Genomic DNA, 23,263 nt, shown 5'->3' with positions numbered 1-23,263 from the left:
GACAGACACCCACTGAGCTCGGGCGTGATGAAAGGGAACCTTCAGCTAAGGAGATCACCATGGGAATCTCACTCTCCAGAGGCACACCCACAACCAATAAATTCTTAAAAGTCCAGAAAGAACAAAAAAACGGCTCTTTTCCTTAGTTTTTTATCCCAAGGGAAAAAAGGGCAAGCATCTTGTTTTCTGTATCTGGACAACATGTCATTGATCTTAGGGCACAGGGGCAATGTTGAAAACGTATTAAATCTTCTCAAGTGAGAGGCAAGCATATAAAAATGTCTGGTGTGGGGCGCCTGGGTGGCGCAGTCGGTTAAGCGTCCGACTTCAGCCGGGTCACGATCTCGCGGTCCGTGAGTTCGAGCCCTGCGTCAGGCTCTGGGCTGATGGCTCAGAGCCTGGAGCCTGTTTCCGATTCTGTGTCTCCCTCTCTCTCTGCCCCTCCCCCGTTCATGCTCTGTCTCTCTCTGTCCCAAAAATAAATAAACGTTGAAAAAAAAAAAAAAAATGTCTGGTGCAACAGAACCCTGGAAAACATGTAGATGAGCAGGGAAATCACTGAATCAATTATGGTATGTCCTTTTTAAAAAAATTGTGGTGGCGCACCTGAGAGTCTCGGTCAAGCATCCAACTCCTGATTGCGGCTCAGGTCGTGATCCCAGGGTCACGGGATCGAGCCCTGCTTCTGGCTCCATGCTGAGCGTGAAGCCTGCTTAAGATTCTCTCTTTCTCCCCCTCTGCCCCTCCCCTAATCACGCGCATGCAATCTCTCTCTAAAAAAATAAATGAAAATAAATTTTCAAGAAATTGTGCTAAAATAGATAACACGAAATTTACCATCTTAACCATTTTGAAGCGTATAGTTCAATAGTGTTTTTTAATATTTAAGTTTATTTATTTTCATTTCTTTTTATTTATTTTCGAGAGACAAGTGTGAGTGAGGGTGGGGCAGAGAGAGAGAGAGGGAGACACAGAATCCCAAGCAGGCTCCAGGCTCTGAATTGTCAGCACAGAGCCTGACGCGGGGCTCAAACTCACAAACTTTGAGATCACGACCTGAGCCGAAGTCGGAAGCTTAACCTACTGAGCCACCCAGGCGCCCCTACAATTCAATAGTATGAAGTACATTCACATCATTCATGGTACACCTTTTTAAAATTATTATTATGGAATATTATGCAGTCATTAGAAGTAAGGTAGATATGGAACAATCAAGGTGTACTATTTAGTGAGAAAAAAAAAAATCAGGCCGTAAAACAGTATCTAAATTACATTAAAATTTTTAAAAAACACAATTTGTAACAAAATTTTTAAAAAAACATTGCATTTTACATTTCTCCATATAGATACGTAAAAGGAACAGAAAGGCTCAGGACACACACCAAACATTCTGACACTTTAATCTAGAGAAGAGCAGGGGATTGGCAGACAGGGCAAGAACATTTTTTTGAAGTTCATCCACCCAGTGTAGGTGTGCATTTTCAAAATCTTGTACCTACAGGGCAGCAGATGAAAGTTCAAGTTTTCTATGAACTTAGGGATAGTCAAAATCATCAATCTTAGCAATTCTGTCAAAGGTACTTTTGTATGAGCCCTATTTCCCATTGGATTTACATTCTTTCAACTAAAGGACCTTTGTGCTGGCAATTTACTAATTCATCAATGAGTTCATAGAAATAATGAAAGAGTCTGGGCTAAATCTGTCACCATCAATAAACTTCAGGAAAATTCATTATGGCCTCTGCTTGAAGTGGGTTATTCAAATAGTTTCACAAGAAAGCAAGAAAAAATATCTAAATCTCTTCACTTGTAGATGTAAGGTGCTTTCTGAAACATGTCTGATGAATTCCAATATTTCAAACTTGAGAAACCACTTGCCCCTTTACGTGCTAAAACAAAGGATTCCTCGTTCAGCAATAAAACTCGTCAAAGCTTTAGAAGGCTTCTTTTGGCATTTTATAAATACCACACTTTTTAGTAGCATCTCTGCAACTCTAGCTCAAAGTACAGATTTTCTAAATTGGAAGGGATAGTTCAAGTATACAAAGGAGAACTTCAAAGCAGTTTTCCTTTATCACCTGAATAAGCCTTCTAAATTTTCATACATAAATGCTAAATCCCGCAACCGAAGACTTTGTCCCTGAAATGCTACAACTAGCAGATCTAGTTACTGCGGTTTCTTATTCATTTTACCAGCAATTTTTCTTTTAGTTTTAAGTACTAAATTTAAAATATTTGCAAACAGGGGCACCTGGGTGGCTCAGTCGCTTTAGTGTCCGACTTCAGCTCAGCATAATCTCATGGTTCACGGGTTCGAGCCCCACGTCAGGCCCTGTGCTGACAGCTCAGAGCCGGGAGCCTGCTTCAGATTCTGTGTCTCCCTCTCTTTGCCCCTCCCCTGCTCGCACTCTCCCTCTCTCTGTGTCTCAAAAATAAACAAACGTTAGAAACCGTGTATTTGCAAACATTTTTGTTTATATTCTTACTACCCAAAGTCTGGAAGTATTGTTCTTGCTAAAAGGTTTTAAGCCCACGGTTCTCAAGTGGGGGCGATTCTGCCCCTTCTCCTCCATCACCACCACCACCACTAATGTCTAGCGAGGTCCAGAGACATTCCTGGTCGTCTCAATCTGGCGGGGGCTGAGGAGTGCACTATGGGTATCAGGAGGCTGCCAAACATCCCACGATACAGGGGAGCCCCGCAACACCACACTGAGCACTAAAGCTGAAAACCCAAAAATAAATAAAATAAAAATGTTTTTAAAGGGGTGGGAGGCGCCTGGGTGGCTCAGTCGGTTAAGTGTCTGACTTCGGCTCAGGTCACGATCTCGCCGGTTGTGAGTTCGAGCCCCGTGTCGGGCTCTGTGCTGACAGCTGAGCCCGGAGCCTGCTTCAGATTCGGATTCTGTGTCTCCCTCTCTCTCTGCCCCTCCCCTCACTCACATTCTGTGTCTTTCTCTCTCTCAAAAGTAAACATTAAAAAAAAATTTTTTTTTAAGTTGAAAAGCCTTGCTCTCAGTAAACAGATTTTCCCCTGTGACCCTGCCCCCCTCTCACCAAGACCTAATCCTCTTAAAGAAATCACCATAAACCTGCCCCCTCCCCCCAACATCATCCACAGGAGACTTCTAGGTGGAGGTGCTGGTGGGCACAGCTCAGGCTCACCCCGACCCCGTTCCTCTCCACCGTGGACTCAGGAGAGGTGTGCACAAACAGCTCTCTGGGTCATTATCACAACTGTCCTCACGTTCCAAAGTGATGCCGTCGCCTGAGCATCAAACAATTCTCACCAGATGCCAATTTTGTATAAAACGTGTTCGGAATTATGAGAGGTACTACTCCATTCTACCTAATGCAACTCAGAGCATCCCCCTTAGTTATCACTCACGGCAGGCCTACTGGCTGCTGACTTTACAAATAAACTCACTCTCCAGTTCTCTTCCCGGAGCAGACGGCAAACAGAAAAACACAAAGGACAACAACGAGTCACATCATTTCACTGGTCACCATGTTACATTAAAAGGAAGGGATCCTTGGAAGCTCTCTCCCCATTCCTCTCAAGGCCCTCCCATTTTTCAACAAGTTCATCAGTGACAACCCAACAGCTTGAAGGACGTTCACCCAGGAACGTTCCGCCAGAGAGAAGGGACTCCACAGCCCCGGAACGCGGGACGTGCCGGGTCAATCGCGTGCGCGCATGTGCTCAGACACACGCACACACAGCTTTCTTCTCTCAAGGCTCCCCTGACCCTTCAAGTGCTGCTGTGAGCTCCCAGTGCGAATCTCCACTCTGGGGACCCAGGCTTCACGCCGGGGAGCACTAACCCAAAAGTATCAGGAGCCGGAAGCTCTGGGGTGAGACATCGTTGGGACAGGCTTGACACAAGGTAAGAGTAACTGTTCTCCTTGGGGGGTAGTATTAGGAAACAGGAATGCATTCTGGAGTGGAGTGTGAGGGAGATGCTTCCGGCCCATTTTCCTGAACAACCTGTAAGTCGTGTTTCCAGGTAGCTCCTCTCCAGGGGCACCTCCCCATGGACCCAAGATGACTCAGGAAAGAGTATGTAACAAATCTCCAAATATGGAGGAAGAACAATTAAAAAGGCAATTCCAAAGGGGCTCTGCCTTAACTTTAATGCCACAGAAATGATGACAAAAACGCTCGGCCAGTTCTACAATCATGCCCAAAGGAGGCGATTTGTGTTTTAAAATGTACAGGCACAGGGGCACGTGGGTGGCTCGGTCGGTCGAGTGTCCGACTTCAGCTCGGGTCGTGATCTCACGTTTGTGAGTTCGAGCCCTGCGTCGGGCTCTGTGCTGACAGCTCAGAGCCTGGAGCCTGCTTCAGATTCTGTCTCTCTCTCTCTCTCTCCCCATCCCCTGCTCATGCTCTGCCTCTCTCTGCCTCTCTCTGCCTCTCAAAAATAAATACACGTTACAAAAAAAATGTTTAAATGCACAAGCACAAAGTAGGTACACATATGTATGCTAAAGGAAGAAAAATCAGGAAAGGGAACGAGGGACCTCCAAACGTTTACCTACGTTCAGTACCCAGAGCCACGATACATCAGTGTCACGGAGAAAGCCAGAAATACCTCACAGATCCAGACAACAGGAGAAATACTGGTTGACCCAGAAGCAGTGGCTCTGAGCCTCAAAGATATTTGAGCCTGCCACCGACTAGCGGTAGAAATGACACCTATAAACCACAGTATGTTGTAGCGGTTACGAGCATGGGCTTTGGGGTGAGACAAATCAGAGGGAGTCCTGGCTCTTCCCTTTACAAGTTGCAAGACTCTAAGCGAGTTACTAACCTCTTTAGGCTTCTGTTTCTCAAATGAAAAATGGAAATAACAAGATCCACTTCCTAGGGTTTTTGTGAAAGTCGAATTAAACAATCCAAGTAGGTGCTCGCTCCTACGTGGGCTATCTGGAATATAGTAAGTACTCATTACTTGGAGTTATCGTAACATCAACACCAGGTCAGCGAGGGGACTGTAGCACAGAAAAAGCCCTAGAAGAAATGAAGCCACAACTCTGATGGTCTCAGATAGGTGACGACAACAAGATCAATGCCATCAGAACTCCTAGCAACTCCCTGGGACAGAATGAACATCCTTCAGCGCCTTTTGCAGATGGGACGGCCCGGCAAGGTCTTCTAAGAAGCACAACACATGCAGGACGAGTTTTTCCTATCCTCAGTGGCCTGAAATAAGAGCTCTGTGTAACCAAAGAGGTTAGAGCTAAATGAGAAACTCCAATGGAGGTCAACACTATCCTAAGGCTCAAAATTAGAGGAACAGAAAGAAATGTTTTACAATTCTATGAGTCATCGAAATCAAAACCATTAAGGCCTAATTATTCTTACTCAAGTGCTAAACTATGTGTTTAATCTCTCCCAAAATTAACATTGGCCCAATAAGCCAGACTTGCCTTTTGCCAAACAGATATGTACCTATGAGGGGCCCCAAACATGCATATCCATACACACACACACACACACACACACACACACACACACAACTACCGAGGCGGGGCCTCAAGTACACATCTATGTACCCATGAGACCCTAAACATGAGGCTTGAACAAATCCTCCAGCCATTTGGCCAAACTTCCCCCCTCCAGGATCTCAGTCCAGTGCATTACTGGACAATCGGCATCCACTCACTACGCATTTAAGGGAGCAAACGCTAAAAGCTAAACGTGCTGTTTTTTGAGATTTTGAGTAAATAGAAAATGGAGAAAAGATTCCATCTCTACACTCAAAAGAGCTCATACCGAGAGTAAAGGGTGTAGAATTGGGGTCAGAAAGATCCAGGCAGCAATGCCAACTCCCAACAACTTAGCCTTGACACGTGTGTTCATCTCTCGGAGCCTCAAGTTTCTCAGGCATAAAACAGGATGAGACCACCCTCTTGTCAGGCAGCAGACCCCTCGGGGGTGCTTCACGAGCCCAGTGAAAACTATCACCCTTCTAGGGTCCGCAGTAACCCGCCCTCCTAGTCACAGCTGATTAGACCAGGACCAGCCAGACTGTGGTCTTGAGAACCAGAAGCTGGACTGAGGAATTCAGCTGACGTTACTAGCAGTCTAGAGGAAGGACGCGGAAACAGGGGCTGTGGGACAGCCACGCTGGCCAAGTGCGCCAGAAAGAGTCCGCGGTTCTACCAAGGGAGAGGCGCAAGGAGACAGCCGAAGACACGCGGCCCTGAAAAGGACACAGCGAACTGTGTGCAGGGCAATGGAGTTACTCCTGGCAGCAGCCACGGCCGTATGATCAGCAACTCTTCTGCCGGTGTTAGTTTGAAAAGCTAGGTCTTGATCACGTGTCCCGTGAAGTCACGCAAACTCCAAACGATCTTGTGTCGTAACGCCTGCCCGTGTGACTCTTACGCTGTCAGGAGCTACTGCTTCTCCCGGTCCCTATTCCCAATCTCAGCCACCTGAGCAACGAGGGTCCTCACTCGCCACAGCACATGAAGGCTGCCAGGCGAAGCTGGCTCTGACCCCGTTATCCGGCGATCGCTAGCGCTGGTGGCTCACACCGCCCTCGCTCGTTCACCTGCTCGCTCAGCCCACAACCTTCCCGTGGGACTCTCCTGGGGGCACGCGCATCATTCCCACCATCGCCCGTCGCTGCGGTCCTGGACCTGAAGTACCCACTTGTTCCACATCGTCATAGTCTGCTCGTTCGTGCCCGCCCGCCAGACTCGTGACCATCTATCTGCCTTTGCTATGCCTTCTGACATCCTCCGGGTGTCCATCCACCTAGCCTCGGGCTCCTAACTTACCCCGATACCTGGTGTGCTCCAGTAAGGCTCTGAACTCACCCCCAACTCAGACGAACTTCCTCAGTGCCAACCCCTTTCTCCAGGGCTGGCCCCACGGCCTTGCCCGTCCCGAACACCCAGCCTTGTTGCTCTCCCCCTGGCCCCACCCCACTCCCCTTCCAGCAATCTGTGACTCCTCAACAGCCACTCACAGGCCAGGCAAGACGCTCCCGCACCAGGCACAGGATTCTGCACCAAACAGGGAATTGACAGATTTAGCCAACCATTACAAATCCTACCCAGTGTGCCAGATTTATATGCCCTAGAACTCAGAGTCCACATGTGCAGTAAGATCTAAAATTCAACTAGGATGTCTGTGAAATGGAGCTTTCTTACAGAGACGCGGGGACGGTAAACTCTCTCATGTAACAGACATCGCTCTATCATTTGCTGATTTCATCAATACGCGTTTAAAAAATACACTAAAGTTTCACACAGTCTCTCAGAGTTCAAAACACGTAATACACCGAACTCCTTCCTGAAACTCAATTTCTTGTTTGGCCGAAGACCAAGCCCTTCCCCAACACCTCCCAGATCCCAGGACTCCCCAGTGGCTGTCTTCATGATGTGCTGGAGAAGCGGGTGGGGTTCATTAGCCGGTCTTCCAGCACCTCTCTGTGAGGTGGGCTCACGGGGACTCCCATTCACAAGTCACCTCGATCCCTCGTCGGGCGTGGAGGCTGACACCGTGGCCGGCCAACAGCTGAGTCCTCCCCTGTCTTCAGATCCTGACTCCCTGAACCAAACACGGCAGAGTCTCTCTCAAATGTGGATTTAAGGCCGGACGGTCTCCCTCACAAGGACTTAAAACGGATACCCCTGCCACATATCTCAGTATTAAAATTATCTTCTGTGTTATCAGACCACAGGTGCCAAAGTGGTCAAGACGATAAAGGAGGAGGGACACAGTGATGCAGAAACAGGCATAAACTGCTCTGGTCAGATCGCGTGCACGCAGAAACCAGCGTTTGGGCCAGTCTCGGCACCTACGGGCAAAACCCAGTTCTGACGCCCATCTGCACTCACCGGCATCACATGCAAAGCTGCAGGGGGAGCCCCTGCAGAGTCAGGCAGAATCAGATCGCTCTAGAAGCTGAGGAAGCAGGTCCGAAACCAAGGGAAAGCAGGGCAGACCCGTGCTACTCAAAGTGTGGTCCGGGGACCAGCAGACCACCACGACCTGTGAGCGTGTCAGCCAAGCAGAATCTCGTCCCCCACCAGCGCTACGAATCACTACCTGCATTATCCAACGAATCCCCACGTGGCTTGCACGAAAATCAAAGTGTGCGAAATGCTATCTGGACAGTAAGGGCGCCCCGGACCAGGCATGGGACTCTGGGTGGGAGGCACAAGACACCAGCACCAAGCAGGAGCCGGTATTTGGAAAAGGCAACATGATTTCATTTTTTTTTTTCCCAACGTTTATTTATTTTTGGGACAGAGAGAGACAGAGCATGAACGGGGAAGGGGCAGAGAGAGAGGGAGACACAGAATCGGAAACAGGCTCCAGGCTCTGAGCCATCAGCCCAGAGCCTGACGCGGGGCTCGAACTCACGGACCGCGAGATCGTGACCTGGGTGAAGTCGGGCGCTTAACCGACTGCGCCACCCAGGTGCCCCCAGGCAGCATGATTTCAAAACCAGCTCGTCCCGGGTCCGAATCCAGGGTCAGCCGCCCGCTAATGGTACCACCTGGGACCATTCACTTCACCTCTGTTGGAGCTCATGGGGGGGTGTTAATTACACTTCACAGGGGACAAGTATCTAGCATCTAGCATGTGGCAGATTTTCGATCAACGCTGCCTTTCCATCCCGAAGCACACACCTACCTGGCATGGCTGTCTGGATCCTGTGATGCAGAGGGATAAATGAGGAACTCCCGGGAGAGAAAAGAGGTCCAACCCAGGGGAGCACGGGTTTCTCTAACAAGGAGACATCACATCACTCTCACGCTCTCTTTCTCAACCAAGAGGGGAACTCGATGTCAGTGAATATGAACACCTCAGGGCACCAGAGAAAGTTCACTGCTAAATTGATTTAGATGTCCATCCAACATTCCAGACCAGCCCTGTCCCCACATACGTAGTTTTAAATCTTCTAGTAGTCACATTGGGGCAAAAAAAAAGGGGGGGGGGGCGAAGGGAGGGTAAACAAATCTTAAGTTCATCCTTTTGATAACGTTAGTAACAGTTTGTATTCCACCAAAAACAGCATCATTTCAACGTGTAATCAACATAAAAAAGCATTAATGAAATATTTTACGTCCCTTTTGTAGAAGCCTTCAAACCCTGCTGTGTATCCCACGCCTACAGCTCACCTCAGTGAGGACCAGCCACCTTTTGCAAACTCAGCGGCCGGATGTGGCTCGTGCTCACCCTACTGACAGAGAAGTTTTAGCCAACAGAATGTCATTCATGGATTCCTCGGATCCCTTCTCCGCTCAGTCTTCCATCACTACCAAATCCCCACGTGCGAGTTCATGAGTATCCGGCCACTGCCGAGCAAACCCGGGAAGCAGAGGGACATGGGAAAAGACGGAACAGGGGCTGCGGCTAACCTGCCATACTTTCACAGTCATGGTTTTTGTTTTTTTTAACTCTGGTTAACGTGAATGACATCACCTAGACTATGGCCAGCACGGGCTAGAGTGGATTCGTCTGGAAGCAGAGACGAAGTACGAGACGATAACCGCAAAATTCATCCAACGTTTTCCAACTACAAGTGAACGTACGGCCAAGTGGGACCAAGGATGCCACCCTCCTGCCTACATGTCGCCCACTTGATGCCGATTTGGGCAGGTGTAACTGAAGACCTTACAGACAAGGCAGGAGATGCTCACTGTGTATTTTCCCGGGCAAAAAAAAAAAAAAAAATCTACTGAAAAACGAAGTAAAAGGTAGGACAGGAGAAACAATACCCTCTAAGATGAGAAAAGAATGTCAGGGCAAAAGGCCCTGCCCCTAAACCAGGGACACTGAGGAACACAGAACGGCTAAGGTTTTAGGGAGGACTTACCACATTCCAGGCACTCTGCTAAGCGCTTTATACACATTTACTCTTCATAACGACCTTCAAGAAAAGTATGGCCTAGGATCTAAGGAACTTGCTCGAGGTCCCACGGCCAGTTGGTGGCAGAACGCAAGCTTATGTCACCGAAGCCTGGGCAAACAGGTGTATGTCACCGCGAGCCAGGCAAAGGCAACTGAAAATCTCCATGCACTGAGGCCCCACGTTTCACCACAACACTAGGCACGATCTCTTCTCAAATTAGAGACCTCAAACTACCTCTCCCACTCTCGCCACGTTAAATCAGCAGAACAGTTGAAAACCAGCTTCCCGATGAGTCCCTGTGTGGTTCACGTGACATACAAACTGTAAATACGAGCTGGTTCTTACACCACCAAACACATAATAAACACTGGACGGCAAAGAGACGGTGATGACGCATCCTGCCTTGGACCAGGAGGCCAGAGTGCTGGGTTCCAGTTCTACCTACCTACTGACCACCCTCCCTCCCCATTTGGGCTCCCTGTAGAAAATGAGAAGACAAGTATAAATATCTGAAGTATTTCCAGCCAGGGAATCTTCAAAACCAAAACAAAACACAGGACTCTGAATTTTCTAACTTAGTAAGTTTTTCAACAATCCAATTACGATTCAGTCCCTAGAAAGAATTTGTTCCTCACAAACAAATGATCAAAATCAATACCCATTACGAGACCCATGAGTCAGCCTCTGGAAAGCAAGAGTTTGTGTCCCACAAAGAAAAGGCTGGGCTGAGAAAACCTTCAAGAACGACAACACCTTGATTTTATCTTTAGGCCTCTATAAACCCTGCAAGATGTCCGGAATCTCCAATTGTGTAAAGTTGTACGAATATCTAACTGGAAACAATACAAAACCTGCATTTTTAACAACCATCAACTAACTACAGGTTACTTAGTGGGGAACACATGGGACAGCTACGAAGGCCACTCTTGAGTTTGTCTGAAAATTACTTATTTCAGTCTCCAGATTTAGATCACGTAGAATTTTGCTCACCCTGTCTCCTTCTAAAAGAGGAAAAATTCAGAACTTCCTGTCTGCACAAGATGATTCAAAGAATTCTTTTAACTAACTGTGTTTACCTCTTATTGAAACAAAAGATTTTTCTCAGCACGACTTTCAACTTAAGTCCATCCTTTTCAAAGAATAAATAAAAACAAAAACAAAACCATCTCTGTTCCTCTTCCCTTCCAATTTGTATCCTCACCCTACAGTGCCCAGTAAAAACATAACCTTTTCAAGCCGCTATTTCTCACACTGCCTCTACTGTACAGATTCTCCTCTCTCTGTGATGAACGAAGTCAGGAAAACAGGGCTAATTACAAGGGAGACTTGTATTCCCATCACCTTGTCTCGCCTCGGCCGTCATCAACTGCCGCCTCTAATGTGAACCTTATCAGTGCCTTTACTGCCCAGCGCCTACCTGTGCCCTCTCTCAGGCCCTTCCTCCCAGCTTCCACACCCCTAAACCCTTTCCATGGTTTCCTCATGCCTACCAATCCTGCCGCCCCAAAGCAGAACAGCCTAGTGGTGAGGAGCAGGCTTCAAATTGTGTCGCTACGATCATTTATGAACTGGCAGGCCTTGGCCAGGGTCTCTGTGTCACTGTCCCACCTGCACCATGGGGAAAAAAAGAACGCGGCTCATCTCGCTGCTTCGGTACTGCATGGGCAACCAACGGAAAGGATCACCAGACAAGCTACGGTGTCCCCAGGGGTCGGCCGCTAAAACCGCTTCCTGCCTCTCTGGAAAGGTCTTGCCCTCCAAGTTTCCAAAGCACGCATCTTCCGTTCTTCAGCCCCACCTCCTTTAAGGCCTTGACTATGTAAACCATCACCTTACGGAACCCCAAACGCAACCTTTTCTTTGCGTCTTTCTTCTTCTATCGTCTCTGTTCCACACCAATCCCTCTCGGTCTAGACCTCCAACCCAAACAGATCCAGGCAGCAAAGGGCACCTCCCACGGCCAACTCAACCCACACTTGGACTCCCTGTATCACATCCACCTTCCAAATCCATTCTGCCTTCTGAATGCAGTATCTCACAAACACCACCAGCAGCAAGTAACCTCAAGGAGCAACCTCGGCGCTCTCCTCCGCTCCCTCCTCTCCCCCAACCTGACTGCTACCCCCCCCCCCGCCCCCACCAGGGCTCCATCCCAACGCGGTGCCTTAGATCAAGCCCTCTTCTCTCCTAGATGTGCTGCCGTGGTCCCCTCATTTGACCTCCCTGCCTCCAGCCTCCAGAGCTTCCAGAACCTCCGTTCCGTCCTGAGATACTGCCTCGGGACCTCTGTCATTAAAAGTGAAGGCTTTCTGGGGCGCCTGGGTGGCGCAGTCGGTTAAGCATCCGACTTCAGCCAGGTCACGATCTCGCGGTCCGTGAGTTCGAGCCCCGCGTCGGGCTCTGGGCGGATGGCTCAGAGCCTGGAGCCTGTTTCCGATTCTGTGTCTCCCTCTCTCTCTGCCCCTCCCCTGTTCATGCTCTGTCTCTCTCTGTCCCAAAAATAACTAAACGTTGAAAAAAAGTGAAGGCTTTCTGCTTCTACTGCCTAAAGCCCCCGGTCAAATGGTCTGTGTGGAATGACCTTCAGAAGTTGGGCCCCTGCCTGCCTCCTCACTTCACCGCCTACTCTCCCACACCCACCCCTACTCTCCCATCCCCGCTCACAACACCAGGCTCGCTCAGCGCCTTTCCACAGGCTGCTGCATCAGACTCCCGTGCTGTTCCCCCAGTCTCTGCCCGCTTGCCATACCTACTCGGTCCTCTCTCAGCACAGAAGCCACCTCTTCAAGGGCTCCTCCCTCTCCACGCCGGGCACTAGGTGGCTCATTCGCATTCCTATCATAGTATCTGCAGGCTACTTCCCACTAGAGGTTTCTCTCTGGATTCCTTTTCCCTTGGTACTCCCAGGGCCTAGCACAACATCTGGTGCTTACTAAACATTCGGTATCTGTAAAATGGCGGACATAATCCCCAAAGTAACATCACTTCCCACTTCTCGGGCTCTCCTCTGTCTCAGCACCACAGCCTTCGTCTGTTCATTCTGTACAATCCTGAACCCTATTTTATCCTCCAAGAAATTTTTTTAAAGTATAAAAAAGCTGGGGGCGCCTGGGGCGCTCAGTTAAGTTGAGCTTCCGACTTCCGCTCAGGTCATGATCTCGCAGGTCGTGAGTTCGAGCCCCACATCAGGCTCCTCGCTGACGGTGCGGAACCTGCTTGGGATTCTCTCTCTCTCTCCCTCCCTCTCTCTCTCAAAATAAATAAATAAAAATTTTAGAAAAGGGAGTCTGCTCCCCAAATCTCCCTACTTCATTGCCCAGATCTTGCTTAAGTCTTTTCACTTCCTTAAAAGGCATAAAAGCTGGATGATAACTACAGATGTTAAAACAACACCCGTATTTTGGCAGTCAAAAAAAAAAAAAAAAAAAATCAGGACAAATGATCATTCGTAATACGTTGGTTACGTAACTCAGAGTTCAACAAAGATCTCTGGTACCACTTTCCAGGATTCCGAGTGTTGCTGTTCCGCATCTTACTGAACCTGAAGACCCATGTGAAGATTAAACTGCCAAATGTTTCTGAGGAGATTAAAAATAATTGCTGTAGGAAATAAAGGATATTTTACCACTCACAGCTTTTTTGTTTCCACTTTTGGCTAACTCCGATTAGTTCTGGGTTATAAAGTATGTCATCCACGTTCGTGAGTGGTCTATTACCGTCATCCTCTCGTGTGTCTTCAGATAATGCTCGCCGCAATCTCTTGCTTGGGAAGTCTTAACTGCCGCTAACGAGGCCAGATCTCTCTCTCCCATGAGCTAGAAAGAAGTGCTGAATGTATTTTCATTCAAACTTCTAATCCTTACGTACTCACCATTCGACCCAGCCACGCCACTACCCCAAAGTCTTTAGGGAAGAGACATAAACACTGACGTTCAGACAAAAGCTTGCATGCAAATGTTTACAGCCTTATCCACAAGCACCCACAACTGGAAATAACCCTGACGTCCCGCAGCCAGAGAACGGATCAACTGTGATAGGCCCACATAGCCGTGTCCAAGTTGGCAACAGAAAAGAAGCCAAGTATGGAGATACACCACAACATGGATGGCTCTCAAATGCACTTTGAACGAAGCCGTCCGTGTGGTATTCGAGGGACGGAACACATCCGTGGCTGCCAGGGGTGGGGGTGGGAAGGGTCGGTCTACCAACGTCCAGCAGGAGGAAAGTTTTGGGGGTGATGGAACCAGTCCCTGAGCCTACTGGTGGCAGACACACAGCGCTATATGCTTGTGCCAAAACCCGTACAACTATTCGCCACGGGGTAAATTTCGCCGGACGTAAATTTAAAAGTTCTAAAAAGTTAATTATTTAACCACGACTTGGTTAAAGATTATATATAATCAACACAAAGGTGTGGATGTCCTTAATGTTTACCCTGGATGTGGTCACCGTACTGTAGTGATTAGGAAGAGATATCAGGGGAATGAGGAGAGGGCCACCCCAAATCGCCCCCAGATACTTTCGGTTTCCCTTGTATTGGCAACCGTCCCGAGGTCCCCACATCAGGGCCACCTCTGCCCCAGCTGGGAACCAGCTAGATGGGAGTTCTAGCAAGGCTGTGAGGAAGGTTATTCGAAACCAACAGAAGACAGACCCCAGGACGTATTTCAAGGGAAGAAATAAAGGAGGACAGGAGACACAACTCTGAAAATTCTAACTCCTCCCAGTCAAGGGGATACACAGAAAATTCCATGTACAGGTCCTTCGTCCCATAACCCCTTTTATAAAAAGGAGTCAAAGTGCGTGGGGGCAGGGAATCTCTTTGGGAGAAAAGAGGGGCGAAAGAGAGAAGCGAGCCTCTTCTCCTGGACCATGAGGCTGGGGGGCCCTAAAAGCCCCCACTCTGATGTTTCTTAACATAGAAAAACTAATTCGAAGGAAGCAAATGACCAAAATGAAGCTTCAACCACCCCGTGACACTTTCTTTCCAGAGTACCCTCGTCAGCCCACACATTCCTCCTCCAGAGGGGATGGCCGTCTGGTCAACCCTGGAGACTGCGCCGCAGGCCATCCCGACCAGGCTCCAGGTGGGGAGCCGCTTGGTGACCGCGGCAGCGAGGGCACAGGCCCAGCCCCCAGCGTGGGGGCCCCCAGTGTGGGTACCACCCTGTTCCCTCCTGCCTCTTCCAGGAAAGAAGAGTGCTGTCTGCTCATTCTCCGCACTCACATTCACATTCGCGAGCCCAGAAAACTCTGTTCCTCTTCGGAGACCTGGGCCTGCTACATTGTTATACCTCAGCCAGAGATCGCCACCTGAGACAAACCTCAGTCCATAGATGAGCCCCTGATTGCTGGCTTGGAGAACCAGCTCTCCAGGCTTAAACAGCACTTGCAGCTGGAAAGACTGGCCTAAATGCAAAACAAATGCGATTTTCCAGGAGCCTTGGGGGGGGGGGGGGAGGGGGGGAGCAGGGAAAGGAGGAGTCACAAAGCTCAAAACCGCGGAGAGAGTAAACCAGAACATTCTGTGACATGCAATGCCCTACAAAAAAAGGGCTCTCCCACATACTATCCGGAAATGGCCACTGCGAGGAGAGGAGGAGACGGCTGTCCAAGTGAAATAAAAAAAAAATCACGGACTTTCTAAAGACAGGAGTGAGGGCCTAAATTATAAAACAGCTGATTGTATTAAGCTAATTAAGGTTTATCATGTTAGCCATCTGAGTTTTAGCTGGCACCAGAAAGGCAGGAACAGCATATCATGCAACGTGGATTGCGATCTGCTTCGCAAGCAGATTTCCACCACGCTCAGACACAGGACCTCTGGCAGTCGAAAATGATGTCGGGTTGAAAACCAATTTTAGCACAGTGATTTGTGAAGAATTCTGTTCCATCGTGTGAGCTATTTACCGGGATACCAGTCCGAGACTACACGTATCTTTATTAAGCACTACACCGCGCATCTGAGCTAACCATGCCCCTCGTTTTCCCTTTCGCCGGTTTTCTCACACCCTGGAGGCTCTGCGATCACATGAAAAAATTCCTAACAATAAAAAACCCTTGCGTGCTTGACACCCTTCACTGCAGATATTCTGCCCACCCACTGCCAGCACACCACTTCCCCATCTTCGGAGATCCTCAGCATTTCAGAAAAGGCGCTCTTCTGCTGAAATGGGAGAGGCACAAGATCCCCTCTTCAAAGTAGGGGAGAAATTTATTTCCAATCCTGCCTCCCGCGAGCGCCTCTTGACTGTCCTTCTCCCAAACCAGAAGACAGAACTCCTTCTATCTGTTGCTGACATCGTACTGGAGAGGATTCTGGAGCTGCTGGTTTTTCTGTGTGGGGCAGTTGTAGTCTTTTCACAAGGAACCCCAAGGCAAAAACGGTCAGGGTTCCCCCGGAAGCGCTCACTGTCTTTGTTCTTCATTTGGCTACCCTCGCTCCTGCCTTCTCCCCTCTGCTACTCTCAAACCTCTGGTTTTGGGGGTGCATTAAAATGCCAGCTCGATTCTCACTGCACGCTCTTCAGGCATCAGACATTTTCTACCAGCCACTGCTTATAAAGCTTGGAGTTAACAGGCATCTTTTCACAGATGAAGCCAGACCAGCCGGTTTCCTCCTGGTACTGCATTAGCATTCCACATTAAAATGTATGCCACAAATAATCCAATGGCAAACTCACCGTCCACAGCCCCCAAAATCAATAAAAGCCACTTGACTCGGAGGGAAAAACCTTTCAGGTTAACACAGAGCTCAAGGTAAAAGGAAGGTGATGAATGAACAAAAGGCAAATCTACCTTCAGACTCTTCAAATCCTAAAAAGGAGGCGAGGCTGCCTCGATTTGGCCAAGTCCTTCCTTTTTTTTTTTTTTTTTTTGTCCTCGACGGGATCACGCTATATGTGTGCTGCTTTAGTCTTTATGCAAAACAGTGCATTCTCCACAAGGCCCTGATGCCTACCATTCTCTAAACTTGCTTCTTTTCCAGGCCTGCCTCTTCTAAAGGACTACCCGCATGCGAGTTAATGAAGTCATTCTGATTTGGTCTGGAGAGCAATACCATCATAAAGTCACTCTAATCCCATTACACTTGGATAACATTAAGAGTATTTCTTCTCCACTCTGAACCCCAAATTCTCTCCAGGGTACCAATCCACTGTCAGTCTGTCTCGGAATGGATCCTCAGATAAACACTTAAATTCATGCTCAAAATATCGTATCTCACCTTGTGAACCTTGACCTTTTGGAAAGACTTTGGCCCAATGTTCAGTTACTGTCACACGGTTGCATTCTCTGCAAATATGAAAGGGTTAAAAGCAGCCCCAGTCAACAGGCCTACAAGGAAAAAAAAGACAGCATGTATGCCTTACAGCATCACTGGAACGCATTTATGCTCATTTCCTAGAACAATATTGTTACCTTTTGGCCTTCATAATAGTCAGAAGTACCCCCAACACCCTTCAGTAGCTTCTAAAAGGAAAAGCACAAAACAGAACATTCCCTGCAAGAGAGAAACAAACAAAAAAAAAAAAAACCAAAAAAAAAGGCATGCAAAGTAGCATTCTCCAGCAACAAACAAAACTACCATTACAAACCCATCAGTTCATTTTGGTTTTGTTTTGTTAAAAACACAGAGAAAGAGAGAGAGAGAGAGAGAGAGAGACTGCATACACCAAGAGTCCCCACCCTAGCAAGGCACATTTTTTCTTTAATAAGGGTCATAAATCTCAGCTCCTTGTCCATCCCCTAAGCAAAAGCAAAAGGCAGGAAAAGCCCAAGTTAATCTCAGACCTTGCAAACCTGCACCTTTTCTCCCATCTTCTCTGCACAGAATCTTTTAGGGCTCCATTAGTCACATACCAGTGCTGTGTGGTGTCTAAGTGTGCATTCACATACTGTGTTGGGATGGTACCTTCCTGCAAGGTCCTCTGCTTTTGGCTGCCATGAAGGGAGGAAGCTGCTATCCCACTGTAGTAGCTCAGTGACTGCATTGTGTTCAGGAGCTGATCTGCCTCAAACCAGTTTCAGCCGGTTCTGGTCACCCTACATAAAAAAGCTATGGCAACCCTCCCTGAGTTGCCAACAAGTCCCTGAAAATCATCAGCACAGAGGGGATCTCGCTGGGGGTTGCTCTTCCCTTTTAGGTCTTCGTGAGGAGGGGAAGGTCATCGTGTGTCCCCCCACCGCCGCACAAGCACACAGCCTTGGAAATGCTCGCCTCACAAGCACCCCAGAGCCCCTCGGGGCCCATCCCCCCGGCCCCTCCACCCCAAAGCCCACCGCAGACACTGTTTCCCCCTCCTTCTCCTTCCCCCACTTACCTCCCACAACCTGGCTCACATCTTTGTGTACCTGTGTGTCAGTGTGTGTTCTCTGTGTTGGTGGCTGACAAAGAGCCCCCAAGAAAGCAATCTATGTGTGCCTCCTCACACTGGATGCGTCGGCTGCAGGAGCGGCCTCGGCCTCCTAGCAGAGTGGTGCTGGCTTGTTGACCAGGCTCCTCTCTGCCTGTCACCCCCACCCCACCCAGCCCCCTCCTCCCGTCCCTCTCCTCTCTCTCCCAGCCCTGTCACCACCACCACCACCACCACCAGCCGCCCCCCCAGTCTCCTCCTCCTCCAACCTTCTCTTCTTTCAAGCACCTGGGGGGAGAAGTCCAAATCCCTTCACCTCGGGGTAGGAAACTAGGGATGCCTGGGGTGGGGGTGGGGGGGGCGAGTCAAGGGGCAGTGAGAAAGAGGGGCACAGCGGCCTTTCAGGAATCCTCCGTGAGCCGCCAGCGCTGGAGGAGGGGGTGGGGGGGGAAGGAGCGGGCTCCTGCGCTCACGTGGCCCCCCTCTCTGAACCTGTGGGGCCTAGCGAAACCGGCTCGTCCTCGGCCCCCCCAAGGAGGCTGGCGGGGCGCGAGGGCCGCCCCGTCCCCAAGGCCAGGGTGGGACAGGCCACTGCAGTCAGGCCAAGGGGCCTGAGCCTCACGCGCTCGCCCCGGCCCGCAGGGGTGGGCACGAGGGGCCGGCGCGCCCGCCTCTCCCCGCAGCCCACCCGCGCGCCCCGTCCTGCGCTGCCCTCGCCCCCTCGCTCGCCCCCCGCCGCCCCTCGCCGCCCCCCGCCCCGCGGGCGCACACCCACCCCCTTCCCGGGGTTGGCCTTCGCAGCGGTCAAGCCCGGGCGTCTGGGCCGCAGCTCGGATGACCTTTGTTCAGCGCGGCGCCGCCGGCTGCTGCTGCTGTGGCTGCTGCTGCTGTCGTCGTAGCGGCGGCGGCGGCGGCGGCGGCGGCTTCCATGTTACGGGCGTGTCATCCGCATTCCCGCTGCCGGGGTCTGTGTGTGCGTGTGCGGTGGAGCGGCCTCGCCGCCGCCGCCGCCGCCGCTGCCGCCGCCGCCTCCCGGGCTGCCGGCTCCCGCGCCCCCCGGGCCGCCCCGCCGCTGCCGCCGCCGCCGCCGCCGCCGCGGCCTCGCCGTGCGCCCGGCCCGGGCCCCGCGCCTCCCCGGGCGGCGCGCTCTAGGCCGCGCGGCGGCGGCGGCGGCGGCGGCGGGGCGGCCCGCCACGCCGGGGCCTACGGCTGGGGGTGCGGGCCCGGCGGCGGCGGCCCGAGCGGCGAGCGAACAAAAGGGAGCGCGGCAGAGGGGGAGGGGGCGGCCGGTGGGGGAAGGGAGGATTCGGGGAGAAGGGAGGCGAGAGCGCGAAGCCCCGCAGCCGGGCGGGCGCGGACGCCCGGCCGGCGCCGACTCCGCGGCTGCGAGAGGAGCCCCGCCGACCTGCCAAGTCTCGCCCATACGGGGCCGCCGGGCTGCAGCTTCGCCCCGGAGAGCGGGGTGGTGGTGCCGAGGGGCTGGAGGGAGGGCTGCTGGGGGTTGTTGGGTTTTTTTTTTTTTTTTTTTCCAACGACATTTCGGGCTCTCACCCAGTCCTTGCCGTGGCCCCAAGCCGCAACTTACTCGAGTGGAAGGAAGCAAGGCCTCGCCAAAGATGGTTGAAAAAGACCGTGAGCCTCTACCCAGGATCTTGACGCCAAGGTGGTGTTTTGTTCTCCTCGCAATGGTGGCAAATAAGTAAGAAGAGGGCACGCTATCTTCAGATAAAGGAAATCTGAAATTCTCCCTGGAGGTGGAAGAAGGGGCTCTCCTCTGTCTAGTTAGTGGTTTGGAGCCCTTTTCGCCTTAAACTGAGCCACAAAAGAATGGAAGACACCCCCTGGGGTGGGGAGAAAGCCCTGGTGTAAAAGACACACGTTTTGCTTTCAGAGAAAAAGCCACTGGGGCCAGATTGAAACATGGCATGTTCAGTTCTTGCAGGATTTTTTTTTTTTTTTTTTAAACTGGGGGAATGATACTGAGTAAACAAGATGTAATAGCTAGGTCTTTAAATTCAAGAAGGGAGATGGTGTTCAAATATAGCCAGCACATACTGTACATACAGCAGGTGGCCATAGCCTAGAGAACGCAAAAAGATACATGTATAAACCCCGTGCAGCCCACAGAGGTGTGTATAATCGTGAATACAAACGAGAAGGAGACAATACATTACCAACACACGAGGTAGGCTATTTTATCCAGCCCTGGGTCCTGGGTCCTACCTCTTTTCACAGACGTGCGCTCAGTTGAAAGGGTTTTTTTTTAAAAGGGGAAAGAAACCCCACGTCAACCTAATTGTGCTAACCCAGGAACCAGGACAAAAATGGAAGGATCTGAAAAACATGTCACCATAAGCCCTTTAAAAAGGCTCACTTGCGTGTGAACGGCCGGGCCGGACTCTAAAGATAACCAATATTATTCCAGTGGCCGTGCAGGCTCCCAGCATGGGAAGACGTTTCGGTGTATTTTATTTTAAATTAGATTAATTGGTTAATATTTGCAAAGTGGGCTGAAAAGTTGTTGGGTTTTGGTTTTTTTTGTTGTCGTTTTTTTTTTTTTTTTCCTTTAAATCTCAGTATGCCTCTCCTTTGCATTAACTTCCATTGAGGAAGCCATTGTTCTCTATTATGGAGACACTATGATGTAAATTGCAAGTAGCATTTTTGCTATTTAAGACTTTTCATGTTAATGAACCGAATGATTATCTCAAGGAAGAGTCGTTGGTCTTTCAAACAGCAAATTGTTGGGAGTTGCACATAAATTGGCACACGTATTTACACATGGCTCGAAAGACCTAGGCAATCTGCACGTTTTGTCACATTTCTCGGTGTTACAGGATGATGAAATTGAAACACCCATCTTCTTTGAGCCTGAAAACGATGCCAGTGCTCTGTGGGTTGAGTTTCAACTTTACCTGGGTTTGATTTCATCTGAAAGGAGGCCTTTTTTTCTTCGCCCAAAGGTGGGCCTCTATTAGTATGCACGTAAAAAACATTCCATGCGTTGAAAAGTATACGACGACCTACTTATCTGAAATCTTGACACAATACACCCATTACGGTATATGAAATTGCATAATACACATATCCAAGTGAGTTGGGTTTCCTAGATTTGGAATCTTTGTTTACTTAAAACACTCTTGCCCCTCCCCCACTCCTTCTCTTAAAAGAGTAGATAGCACATCACAGCAGTGTTCGAATGGTTTACAAGAATTGTATTACCAAAACTAAAGTCTCCACGTCTTATTTTTATCATAAAGAGTCGTCAGTGGTACAACTGCCTCGTGGCTTCATAATGCCAAATACTCTTTGAGCAGAGCTTTTTACAAAGCCCAGCGTTTTGGTCAAGCTCGCTGGAGGAAATTAGGTTGAAAGCACAATTCATCACTTGCACAAACGGCAACAGATAACATTGCATCTGCTTTTAAAAACCATAAGCAACCAAAAATAAGAAATAAGAATTTCCTGCAAATGATCTCAGTTCTATTTTTACAAAGAGGATTTCAGAGAAACCCTCTTGCCAGGTAGACCAATAGTTAAAAGCAAAGCGCCCATCCTAGCCCATTCTATAAAATTATTGAAATTCACAGCAGAAAAAAAAAAAAAAAAAAACCCACACATTTTAGTGTGAGTTTTTTAAAAATGACACTACCCTCTTCCAAAACATCAACACAAAGGTTCATTCTGTTATCCTACGTACGTAAGGCTATCTTGGGCACCATTCTGCTTTGCGCAACAGTTTAGAAGAAGCAACTGGACCGCACGAATGAAATAAACTATTATTTGAGTGCTGTAGATACGAAAGAACAAAGAAATCATATTAGTCTTATGCCAAATAGAAACTAAAGGAATTCCAAATCCTTTGGGATTTTGTTTGTTGCTGCTTTTATTTCTAACTCTCAGTGTCTTAGCGTTTCCTCCAATCAGCGTATTGCAGAATCCCAGCTTTTTTTTTTTCTTTTAATCCTTTTGTGGTTTGAAACCGGCTTTGCAAGTGCATATAGATACCAGTCTACACATAATACTCTACCTCCAAATTCCACCATGAATTCGGAAATTCCTTTGTTAGACAGAGCACACAAAAGGTGTGTTCCTTGAGGATAAGGAGACAAAAAAACGAGAAGCAAAACCTCTTCTTTATCTCACCGTCAAAAGGCCTCGCAAACCGCTCCTAACCCGACAACCTCCTGACCTGAGCTACGCATTTTTTTAGCTCAAAACTAAGGCTGGCCGGGGCGATTATAGAGCTTAGTATGTTACATTTGCTTTTAGAGAAATGATCACACTATTCCACACTAGCATTCTAGTTTCAAGATCCGTAGCTGAGTGGCCAGCAAGGAAAAGTCATCTTTTTAACATCTGAATATTGATAGAATCAGGATGTTTTTTTGTATTTTCCAAAAACATACCCTTGAAAGAAACCATAATCAGATTTAAATTATTATTAGCCTACCAGAAAGAGACTGAGGGGAAGTCTGGGAAAGGATTCCCCTTATCCTTTGTCAGTGATTTTATAAATAGTCTGTAGCAAAGCCTCATACCCTTTCCCGATCCTTGGTTTGGAAATGCCTTCCACTCGGAGACCTGAATGTGGGGGGAAGGGAGATGTCTGTCTGTTCAAAGATAACCGAAGCATATTAAAAATTGTTTAAGTTTATTTGAGCAAAAATCAATTCAAATTGGGCCGTGCCAGACCGGAAGTGGTTAGAAGCGCTCCGCCCACAAGAGCCCAGGGAAAGACCGAGAAGGTGCAGGGACAAAGAAAGGAAATTATTCGATTGGCTACAGCTTAAAGCCCAATTGGTTGTTTGTGACTGGTTGCCCTTAGCTTCTCCATTATGTAACCTTGCGTATTTACAGGCTGAGATTTGGGTTTGCTTACGTTTGGGTTGGCCACCATGTCATTCCAGCCACCTCAGTCCAATGGACTCCTGGTTTAATTAATTCAACCGTCCAAAGTTGGGCATTATGTAGGAGGCCCCTAGATATTTGAACGACTTCCTGAGTCCTGGCTACTAGACAGAACCA

The 23,263-nt window shown here is 49.1% G+C and overlaps 1 protein-coding gene across 11 annotated transcripts in view; it reads right to left on the bottom strand.

Moving 5' to 3' along the window:
- Nucleotides 1–19,864, bottom strand: part of ZNF532 (zinc finger protein 532) — a 111,044-nt gene extending 91,180 nt beyond the window's left edge. For 3 of the 11 annotated variants that reach the window (XM_045458809.1, XM_045458818.1, XM_045458819.1), the window contains exon 1: nt 17,107–17,174. The gene's annotated coding sequence lies outside the window, so the exon portion shown is untranslated. Of the gene's footprint in view, nt 1–17,106; nt 17,217–17,300; nt 17,383–17,793; nt 18,124–18,202; nt 18,407–19,010; nt 19,288–19,820 lie in introns of those variants that run through there. The other 8 variants (XM_045458811.1, XM_045458814.1, XM_045458812.1 and 5 more) reach the window with 8 other exon arrangements.
- Nucleotides 19,865–23,263: the final 3,399 nt, after the last annotated feature.

This window comes from Leopardus geoffroyi, chromosome D3, assembly GCF_018350155.1.
Source record: "Leopardus geoffroyi isolate Oge1 chromosome D3, O.geoffroyi_Oge1_pat1.0, whole genome shotgun sequence".
In the NCBI taxonomy this organism is placed as follows: Eukaryota; Metazoa; Chordata; class Mammalia; order Carnivora; family Felidae; genus Leopardus; species Leopardus geoffroyi.
This window is presented reverse-complemented; position numbering and strand designations above follow the sequence as displayed.